The following is an 11,707-nucleotide window of genomic DNA, read 5'->3' on the forward strand; positions in this document are numbered from 1 at the left end:
TTGGATTGTAATTTTATTCTATCGCAAAATATACCTTTTCCATATTTGCGTATGTGCATGATTCATTGATCATTGGATTTATTAATTACGCGTATCAATCCAAGTCATGCATTCTGAGATTGTTACTATTAAGTATACACTATACTGCTGAAAAAAAAGAGCCTTCTCTCTACCCATATATATTTGAGAGAGATGGTAAAGAGGGAAGGGGAGACGTGTGCATTTACGTTCAAATTTTATCGATTGAAGTTCAATCTATTTTTAAGTTCAATAAATTTTGTATTTATAGTATGATTGATACCGAACGACAAAATATAAACCCTTTATCTAAATACACACGCACTTCCTGATTCCGACAGAGAGGGGCCTGGCAAATTTTGGAAATGAATAAGCTGTTCTCGGAAAGAAATAAAAATAAATAATCTGTCCTCGACCAGAAAGAAATAAAATAATCTGTCCTTGGCTAGTACTTCTAAACCCACACCATCCGAAAATAGAATTTCCCTTTTTATCTTTGGCTTGTCAAACCTTTTTCAGACGAGAAAAAAAATTATCCATCCTTTATTTATATGATGAAATGATCATAAATAATCTTAGATGGAAATTTAGCAGTCCCTCTCATGGGCATTTTCTTAGGTGTATATATTATATAGGTTATAACAAGTAAAAATATTTTTTGGAGTACTCTTTAACGTAATGCACAGTATCAAAACACTTCGACAGTATGTACATATCGTGTATGAGCAATTAGAATTGGTTTGATATTTGCTTACTGCTATTTAAAAAAAAAATCGGAATGCCAAATTTATGAAAATACCAGATCATATTTTTAACATCAATGATATTAGAGTGAAATACATGTATGTAATTACTGAAATGTTTCAGAGAGAGAGAGAGAGAGAGAGAGAGAGAGAGAGAGAGAGAGAGAGAGAGAGAGAGAGAGAGAGAGAGTATCATACATTTGTGCATTTTGCATTTTGTTCTAAGGAAAATTATGTACAAATTCTTTTTTAAGTATTTGAACATAATTTTTATTATGGATACTTAAAGTATATATCACATTGGTATGATAAGGTTGTTTGGGGTATACATGTTAAGATAAATCTATATATACTCAGTTCCTTTTTAAAAGTCTTTCATTTCCCGATAACAACAAGAATCACACGGCGGGAGTGACAGGTCAGCAGGGGATGCTCACTCCTCCATGGCACCTGATCCTTATCCTTATATTTTGGAAGTCCATGTTTGCTCGATCTGCTCCTGTTTTGTATTGTTTGTTGTTATCGGTTACTTTCTTTGATGTGATAACAATGTGACGTAGTTTTTACACTTCTTGACAAGCAAAGCGTTAGCACGTCACAAAACAGTAAAATGTTTTAGGTATATTGCATTTTGCTCTAAATAAACTGTTAACTCAGCACTCAATAAAATGCCAAGATATTGAATGCTTAAATTTATCAAATTTATATAGACTTCAAGTAGTTTTTCCATTGTGGACTATATATTAGCTTTTTGATGATAAGGTAAGACTGAAAAAAGAAAATATGAAATCAGAAGAAATATGCAATTGATAAACTCCAGAAGGAGAACTCCTACAAATATCTGAATTTTATGTTAATATGGGATTCCATTGAGAAATTCCCTGTTGCTGTGTGTAGTTGGTTAATTGGTTTTTGTCTGAGAGATTGCTGGTATGAGTATAGAGCAGCCTGGAGGTTCCCTGTCACCTGTTGACAGATCCCCAAAATTTGCCATGATATGTCTCTGAATGGTAAATATATAATCTGTCCCTGATCATAGTGAACTAGGGTCTGTAGATCATCTAGAGCACTTTGTACTCTCATTGTGTCAACATGTATGTAGCACAAAATCTCTAGCATGTATAATAGTACAAATGGTGGTATACATAATGATAACCAGCCAGCCGACTGTTGTTCTAGTAACAATTCACTGATGTAATGGATTGAATTGTAAAGTATGATATCCCATGCTACAGCCTGTCGCATCTTTGTAGACCAGGACTGTCCCCCTACAGCCTCACTATACCTCTCTGTATCTACTTTACCCGTGTACATCACGTACGGCTGTGCTAACTTGACCTTGATAATTTCTATAGTAGATAAAGCTTCATTGTATCTATGTGTCTTGTAATAATACATGGCTATGTACAGTATGTCCGATAACCAACCAAACTTGGCTATTAATTTCAGCATATGACAGGAGATCTTGTCAGCTCTATAACTCTGTTTTTATACGTGTAAGTCTCTATGTGTAATATAAAAGTAGTTTGCTTAAGGAAAGAAGCTGTAAGACTCTGTAGAACAAGGACTTGATACTTTTTCAGGAGGGGTAAACTTATCATTTGTTATATTCTACGTAAATATCTTGCAAAACTTTCCAAGTCGAAATTGCACGGTGTGTATTGCGGGAATATTTCTCCAAATAAGTATTTATCAAAATCAGTTTCAGAAATCAGAGTCTTTTCCTCTGTACAGACGAAGAGTCTTGGGTTATGGAGGACATTTATAATACAAGATCTAATGGAGGGACTGTGTAGCAGGATTGCTAAACCTTTTTCATACAAACCATACAGTCTAATATATAATTGATGTTGTGCTTCACCATGAATTTTACCTAGAAACATGTTGTTATCTGGAATGAAAAAGTTAGGACAGACCCCCTCATACACCCATTTAAGGATGAGTTTAAAACAGACCCAGAAACACCTAAGGAGATTTTGTGGACACCAGTGAAGTATTGTATTTTGTTGAATCACCCAGAAGACTGCTGTCTTCATGTGATAGGAACACAGTAATTTGTCAGCATCACCTGCTCCATTGTTAATTATTTCTGCTAGGAACAATTTAAGCAAGCCATAAGTTAAGAATTGACAATGATTCATTGCATTCACTAGTTTGTGTTCTCCTTTGGAGAAAGAAATTCTCCATTCATGGTCTTCATGTCTTCCAAGCTTATGTCCTATTGCTACAAAGTGACATCCTTTTTTCACTATATCATCAACAACACGAGGCTGTGGCCATGAGTGACATCTGTTTATCCATGAGAGGCGGATGGAGGCCAAAAGTCACAACGAAAACAGTGGGCACTATCATATTCTAATGTTTCATATTTTGCACTGGCACAGGGTCCATGTTGAGTTGAATTTGATATAGAACACATTATCTGTCTGTACTTTGAACTAGATACATAAAGTCTATTATACATTTTAATACAAGCTCTTTGGACGTCTCTGTTCGTGCATGGTGACACTAAATATAACAAAGTAAATCCTGGTGGACTATCAGAACAGTCACAGAGGATCGGTGTTTGTCTGTGTCTGTTGTAATACTGAGACTGAGATAATTCCCAGATCACATATTGATTATTTGGCCAGAACATAAAGTCTATATCTGATTCTTTCAGTCTGAATCCTTCTCTGTGACTTCCACTCACCATCATACTGAACCCATCATTTGTCACTTGATTTCTTATCTTATCCTTGATGTCCCACACATCTCTCCTCATAGCCACCTGTTTTGAGGTCCCCAGTTTACGACATAGTCCCACAAACACTGATTCTGATATGTGTTGTATGGCTGTCTCACTGACAATGATTTATAGGAAATAAAAATAATCATGTATAATAAATGTTTCATTTTTGACAATCAATAATAGATTCATCATCATTGATAATTTTATTTACATATGTTTTATTTTTTTAAAATCTAGATTGTGTAAAAATTTCCTATTTTGATAAAAAGGTTTGTTTTCATTCATGAATCATAAAATAAATACTTTTCTCAACTATATCATTCACTTTTCAGAAAATAAAATGAATTAAAGCATCTATTTGGTTTATTATTTCATCAGAAGTTTTGAATTACAATGATGTAAAACGTTAAAATTAATTTTTCTGCCAACAAATGCACCGATTCAGATGATTTAGACATTTTTAGAGTTATACATCCCTTTCATCAAAACTTACATTTGTGAGCTTCTAATGGAGTCCATTTTGATAGAAAAGATTCTGATTGCTTTAAATCATGTAAACAGAATAGAACAATTCCAATATATCTATTTCATTTGATAGTACTGATACTTCCTACGTCATTTAAGTAGGATCTCACACTTAGGAAGTATGATTTTTGTTGCATGCATTTGCTTCTAATAAAAGACTCAATATCCAGCAGATTATGGCTCCAAAGTAGTTCACTTTATTTTTAATTTGGAAATGTTTAGAATATTTAGAATATTTAATCCATTTTGAAAAAACCCCATATTTCTATATTTTCAAAGGCCTTATTCTGTAAATTTCTATTTTAAGTTTAATGCTATGAAATATTAAAATGAAAACCAACAAAATAATTTAAAACCATCCAGCTCTTCTCAAGAAAATGCTACTTTGGTTTTTCTTTTCTCTAATTTTCCAGATTTAAATAGAAATTACAAATTATTACAAAAATTTATCTGAATCTAAATAAGAAGACAAAGGAAACACTAAAGAAGCATTTTTCTGAGAAGATCTGGATGGATTCTCAAATATCTGAATATAACAGGTCGGATAGAATACTCGAAATCGGGTATTATCCGTGAAATCGCGTATAATACTCGATATTAGGGTATCGCTGAATCCGCGAAATCGGGTATTCCGTATTTCTATAAAAACTAAAGTATAAAGCAACGGCGCATTATGCCAGTTACTGTTACTTGTACATCAGTATCTTGTGGATTTATTTTTATCAAACCTAATTCATACGGTTGTCAAATAAGTTTAAAATCACACGACAAACACTGCTGGGATAACAAAGAGGACACAATGGCGTTATCATTTTTCAATATAATTTCTAAAAACAAATAACTACACTTCGTTTGTCTTTATTTCCCATTAAAGTATTCCATATACTTAATTTTCTAATTTGTGCACTATTCACAAAACGTGAAATTTTAAAGAAATTAAACGACTAACGCCGTGTTATGTATTTTTACTGAAAAATGTATGGCGTCCCTTTCTCGTGAAATATAAATTACTCCTAACAGTTAGATAGTACAGTGTAAGCGAGTCATAATTGTATATCTCTGCAATAATAGAATACCAACGTTATTATAAAGAAGAAAATAAAATAAGATGAAATAAATACCCACGGGAAAACAGTTTGAAAATAGCTAATTGAAGCTGAGAATCTTTTTTTTATGTCAATTTAGTATGAAATTTTTATTTCAAAGACACCGTAAATTTTTTGGTTGCATTTTAATCGATACAAAATATACTATTTTACCTTTTTGTATGCATTTGTGTGAAAATTGAAAGCGAGAAGTCATATGAACAGGATTTTCGTGTTTTTTTTTTGGGGGGGGGGTTATAAATAAAAGTCAAATGTGTACATATTTTCATGAAGTTAAAATACATTGAATTTCTCAATATAGATCGAGGTACAGTCATATTGAAATATGAATTACATAGTCAAGTTTTCACATTTCATATAGTTTTTATGTTTATGAACATGTTAATGAAGAATCTGAAATAATGGAGTGTTCAATTGCCTTGGAAACTCTTGTCTTACTTTTTGGGACTATAATTCCTCATCGGACATTAAAATTTCATAAAAATCGTAGCCACTTCCTTTCTTTATCTTAGGCGTCTGAACCGGGGGGGGGGGGGCTAGGGGGCTTAGCCCCCTTTTTTCCCCCAATATATACTTAGTATAAACATTGAACCTCGTTACATAGGTTAAGCCCCCCCCCCCACTTTCCACATACACCTCGCAGTATAGGCTAAAAATGGGTAAAGTTTTGGTGTTTGGAGAAAAATTTAGGTACTAATGTTCGAACCTAACCCCCCTCCCTTCCCTGCGATTAAAAATATATGACCGAGTTTAACCGACCGTAACATTCAAAGAGAGGTCTCTTAGACACATGTAGAACACAGTCGAGGTTGTTTTGTTAGAGGTGGTCAAGAAGCCTTTAGCACACACCCCCCTTTTTGAAGTCGCCAAGAAATGGTATTGATGACTTACCGAAATTAAACGATCAACAGTTATGTTCTCTCATAAACTGTATTCCTGAAAATATCACTGTCTCTGCTAAAATTTTGAAAGACATATTCTGCAAATATGTTTGAATGGTAAATAAAAAAGAAAAGAATTTCAAAAAAAGAGGAAGAGGGTTCTTTTAGCCGAAATTTTAGACATTTTTTATCATTACATTATTTATACATTCAGAAATAAATTTGATTTTATGCACAAGATGAATGTGAAAGTACTTAATGACGCATAATTAGATACGATAGACAATCCCTTTTTATACATGGCATCATATCTGGTGTGTGCAATGTGTTTCCGTATAATTTGATTTATTTACAAATTGTTCATGTTTGTCGTGTTGATGTGGAATTATTATAAATTCCCGAATTCTGATACTTTACAATTCTGTTGTGTTGGGAATGAACATTAGGAAGATGCATATACTTTCAACATAAGGTAAAATATAAAGCAAACGAACGCCTTTTTGTGTGCAGATCATGAATTGTACTGAGCTCCACGGGTATTTGTTGTCCCGAGCGCATTGATCTTGACGCCCAAATTCTTACTTGGCTAGTGATACCATTAAAAAACATGTGTATCTAGATGAAAGTTAACTCGGCAACATGCGCCATCCCATTGTTTAAGTTTTATTAGGTGATTACACCTCCTATACCCGATTTCGCGGATTCAACGATACCCTAATATCGAGTATTATACGCGATTTCACGGATAATACCCGATTTCGAGTATTCTCTCCGACCTGTATAAAAATAATATCACAGGGTTAGAATGATAAAAAAAAAACTAGAGCCGAGCTCGTTGCAAAGCAACGAATAGGTCTTCCTTTGGAGCTACGGACTAGAGGACGTAACCTTGAGTCGAGGTCAAAAGCCACATACTAAAGATATACAAGTAAAAAACCTTGAAAGAGAATCAACTTACAATGTTTCGCTAGGAAAAAGACTAGTACGTGTGACCTTGATCTTTCTAAATGACCTTGTGCTAAGCAATAACTAACTCTCGTTAGAGCTAAAATTGAGATAAAAAGAGTTAGGTCAAGGTCAAAAGAAAGGCCAAGCTCAAAAATGGTGATGCCATTAAATAGCTCTCATTAGTATGCATCAACATGTGAAGTTTGATAACACCATTTTGAATGGTATGTTTGAAACTGATCTAAACACTAATTTAAGAAAAGTGAGGTATATACATGTACATGTATATAATGTCAAGTTTAAAAAAATGTTAATACAATTGCATAACTCTAATTAATTTCTATTAGTATATAAAGATTGATAAAAATATCTTGGATAGTTTGTTTGAAACTGAGCTTTGAACTGAGCTACAGGCAAAGTGTGACAGAAGGAGAGATGGAAGGACAGAAAGTAGGAAGGATGGAAGACGTCCGACAAACACCAAATGCCTTGGCCATATTCATGGCAGGGCATAACATGTCATGTATGATTATTGGTTTACATAAAAATAGGTCGTAACTTTCAGTCTCGGAATTCAACCCCTAAACTACATGTATATATGCATGTACAAAAACAAATCAACCGACTGACATTCTCTGCTTAGAAGGAAGACATTGTATTCATTTTAAGGGATGGGGTACTTTTAGTGATGAGAGGAATTTAACAACCAGTCGGTCCATGAAACATTATTTTGGAATGTCTGTATACAGTTGCGTGGCTTTTCTTAGAATGAAATTAGTATTTTTTTTAAATATATAAATAATTCTTTTATTGACGCCGTGATATATTTGATAGGCTGTATAATAGCTGTTCGGATATAGTGCCGTTTGAAGGTCCAACACCTTTCTTTTAATATAACCAAAGGTTCTAGTGATCTTTTTTCCGTATAGTCGAAATGCATAGTGTGGGAGAAAGAAAAAAAACTTATGGGGTCGTTCAAAAACAAATTAATGAGTTGTGTTTTTCATCTACACAGACACTTTTTTCTTCTGGTTTTCCTTTTTTGTGAATTGCCGTTTATTTTGTTTACAAGCTTGTGTTCATACCTCTGTTCATACGCGCTACCAATGTGAGAGGAGAAAACAAGACAAGCAACAATGACTGACCAGATGGACGTTTATATACATTGTAATCATTATACAACCAAATATCAGAGCGAATCGATAATTTAAGTACCTAGTTAAATACATAGGAATTCAATAATTAAGGAAAGAATTCAATTTATATTTTATGATAAATAGGCAATAACGAATTTTCTAATTTTGTAAAATCGTATTCTGAAAGCTTTGGATGTATATGTTTAGCCGCTCTTCTATGTAAAAGTGCATACAAATAAGACATGTAATTATTATCGGCTGCGGTAGCGGCCAATTTTTATGTGATTGTGTTAGAGAGTGCACATGGGGAAATGAGACGTTTTTTTTAATTACTTCAATAAAATAATTCGTAAATTATAACAAGTAAAAATCATGCATAAAATATTTTAAAAACTTGCTTAATCTTAATATTAAATGTTGAAATATATTTCAATTTCATTGTCATTAATATCTCATGATCATCGATAATTTATGGTCATATAAAAAGAGTTTACATCAGATACTCTCCAGTCTGAGAGTGTGTAAGATTTGAAAAGAAATCTCTTGATTTTCCGGATAATGATGATGTGGTTAAAGTGCATGGTGAATGAAAAAATAAGGAGTTTTTCAACTTCTAGTAACCTAAAAATTGTTTTGAATTTGCTCTACATCTACAAATGACACAAAGATCATAAAGATATTTTTTTTTTTATTTTGCACTGCGGTTTTCAGCATAGCCTGCTCTGCAGAAACCATGAGCATTATCACGTAACAAGATCCAGGGTATCGAGGCTCGGACAGGGCTACACCTTCATTTTGATGACAATAAATTTTTCTTATACATCAATGAACATGATTTTTTTTTAACATCGATAATACTATTTATGAGCAAATGCGGTAAAATTATTTTTTATTTTCCTTTGAAAACAGCCTGAATAGAATTGAAAAACTATTTCAGCTTTGAATATCTTGACGTGCTTTCATGCATGTGAAAGAATTTTTTTGCTTTGCAGCCAATTTGATGCTTTGCATCTATTAAATTCGTACTGACATTGTACATGTACAGGCATGTAAAATATTCTGTTTATTGGACGAAATAGTATACCATTCTGTACAATATCATTTTAAGTTTAGTAGCAAATAACTACAAACTCAAAAGTGCTTAATTTCATGTTGGATTTCCCCCTGTGAATTAGAAACGTTAACTCCACTTACAATTATCATGCATGTAGTTTAAGATTCATAAAACAATTACCACTTCGATAAATACAGGGAAAAATGGTGTAAGTTTACCTAGCTCATGTTTTTTTCGGCTATCAACAGGCATAACACTTGAAATGAATAAATGCACAAGCAATTACGATTGATTAAAACAAGCTGAAATAGAGTGAAATTGAATGATATGAAAGGAGTCGACAAGATCATGATGATTTCAAACCCAAATTTCCATTTGTGACTATCGTAGTACACAACGGATTTTCAAATCGAAATACCCGCTGCTATCTGCGGACACGTGCTTGTAAATGAGGACTGGGCTACAAAATTTTAGACACAAAGCGACAAATCTGGATGTAAACTGTTTATTACAAATACGTGAATAATAGTATATTTAAAGTATTTTTTAACGTTCAATGTTTATTGATATTCAAAAAAAAATAATGGAGAAACAATAGAGTGATGGTAAAAATAAAAGGTACATAATGGTACATTACGTATCACAAGACTTCCATCACTAATTATAATTATTTGCCGAAGCCCCTTTTCAATTACAATTTAAATAAAATACATTAAAACGGAATAGAGAAATAATTTTTGCGTGAACAGGCCAAAGAAAGCGATCACAATATTCAAAATGTTTTATGCACCAGTGTTTCGAATTACGATTAAATGAAAGATCGGTGAAGTATTCTTATTGATTCGATAAATTAAAACATGATATTCTATAAATTGATAGGTCTTTGTACACAATGGATTTTGAACACGATCACAGACACTTGCATTGTTTACGACAGGTGGCTGGTACACTAGTGACCTCGATCGACAGCGTGGGATTCGGGTGTTGGATTACATAACTGTTACAAACATCTAGGCGATCTTGGAGATGTCCAAATGTATACAACTAATGATCGTGAATTATTCGATACATAAAGTTAAAATAACTTATAATTGTTATAATAATCAATGTAGAAAGATGGATTTAATATATTCCGTTTATAAATTGAAGACGTGTTCACTATTTAACTAATTAATAATAAATAAAAAAGAAAGACTAATCGTTATAAATAATTTAATAGTGAACCGTAAAGCACGTATAAAGCCCTATTTAGAAGAAAATTAACATTAAATACCATAGGGTTTATCACTGATAGGAAGTTTGTGTAAATTATACACATGAAGAGGTCTGATTTCCTTTCCGAATGAAAAACGCTACCTGTTTACCTGGCCTGCTTTCAACTACGTATTACGCAGTACCCCCGGTATAATCGAACACAAAACATTTTCATCAGATTAAAAACGTGTCAAAGAACAATTTTGTTCGTATAATCCATATCGAAATATTTACCGTTTTTGAATCACAAAGCAAAAACTCTCAAGCTCCCTAAATCCCTACTCATAGGGGCCCGCCCCTTTTGAATAATATGATATGAAAGCCCTTGCAATTATGCACAACTTTTGTTCAACATGTCTTAACAAAATATTTTTAGTTTTCAAGATAAAAAAGAAACGTGTATATTTTCGCTCTTTTAGGCGTTCTATTTTTTGACCCCTGTATAGCGCCATTTTGAATACAGAAATCGAAAAACAAAAACTGATGTGCACAACTTCAATCCTTCTGTTATCTAAACCCAGTAAAATTTCTGCTCCAGCTCTAGTGGTCTCTGAGCCTTTATCTGGAAATGAAAGCCTATAATTTTTCGTTTAAAGGGAAATAACTCAATACCGGAAGTGACTTTTTGAAATTATCGACAGCACTCTGATAGAGTTTATTACCGTCTATAATGTCTGAAAATTTGAGCAAAATCCATTGAGAATTGAGTGAGATATGAGGCCTCAAAGTTGGCGTCTAGGAAGAAAACAAAAAAAGAATAACTAGATGAGATCTCGTTGCGAGCAACGAGTAGGTCTTCCGTCGAATTTTTCGATAAGATGAGATGTGAGTATGACTGAGATATTCTTTAAAAGAGAATGACATTAAGTTTTCCTTCATTAATTCTAAAGTTTCTGTTTTTTATCACGATATTCTGAACATCTTTTGTTCAATTTGGCTTATAAAAGTACTCCCTCTTTTCGAGATATAAAGCATAAAAAAATATAATTTTGGCCCCTTGCAACCACTTATTACGTCATATATGATCAAAATTTAATAATATGTTGTTGCAAATCGTTGAGATAAATAATTTTGCTTTAGTACGAGGGCCGTTCAAAAATTACGCGGACTGTGCTATTATTTGCTTTTATAGACGTCATATAGTTATGAAAATTCACAGAAATGTGTATTTTAAAGATTTCAATAAATTTTAGGCAAAATTTCTGCATTTAAGAAAAATTCTACTAAAATTATCGCTATGTTGATATCGCTGATGAAGACGTACGGAGCAAGACAAAAAATTTGAAGCAAAAGCATGCGGAATCCAAAATT

General features: G+C 32.9%; 1 pseudogene; it reads right to left on the bottom strand.

Annotated features, from left to right (window-relative positions):
• Nucleotides 1-1,592: 1,592 nt before the first annotated feature.
• On the bottom strand, nt 1,593-4,011 carry LOC134234126 (uncharacterized; annotated as a pseudogene).
• Nucleotides 4,012-11,707: the final 7,696 nt, after the last annotated feature.

Source organism: Saccostrea cucullata, unplaced genomic scaffold (assembly GCF_032062105.1).
Source record: "Saccostrea cucullata isolate Sc308-1 unplaced genomic scaffold, CSIRO_AGI_Scuc_v1 ctg4041, whole genome shotgun sequence".
NCBI lineage: Eukaryota > Metazoa > Mollusca > Bivalvia > Ostreida > Ostreidae > Saccostrea > Saccostrea cuccullata.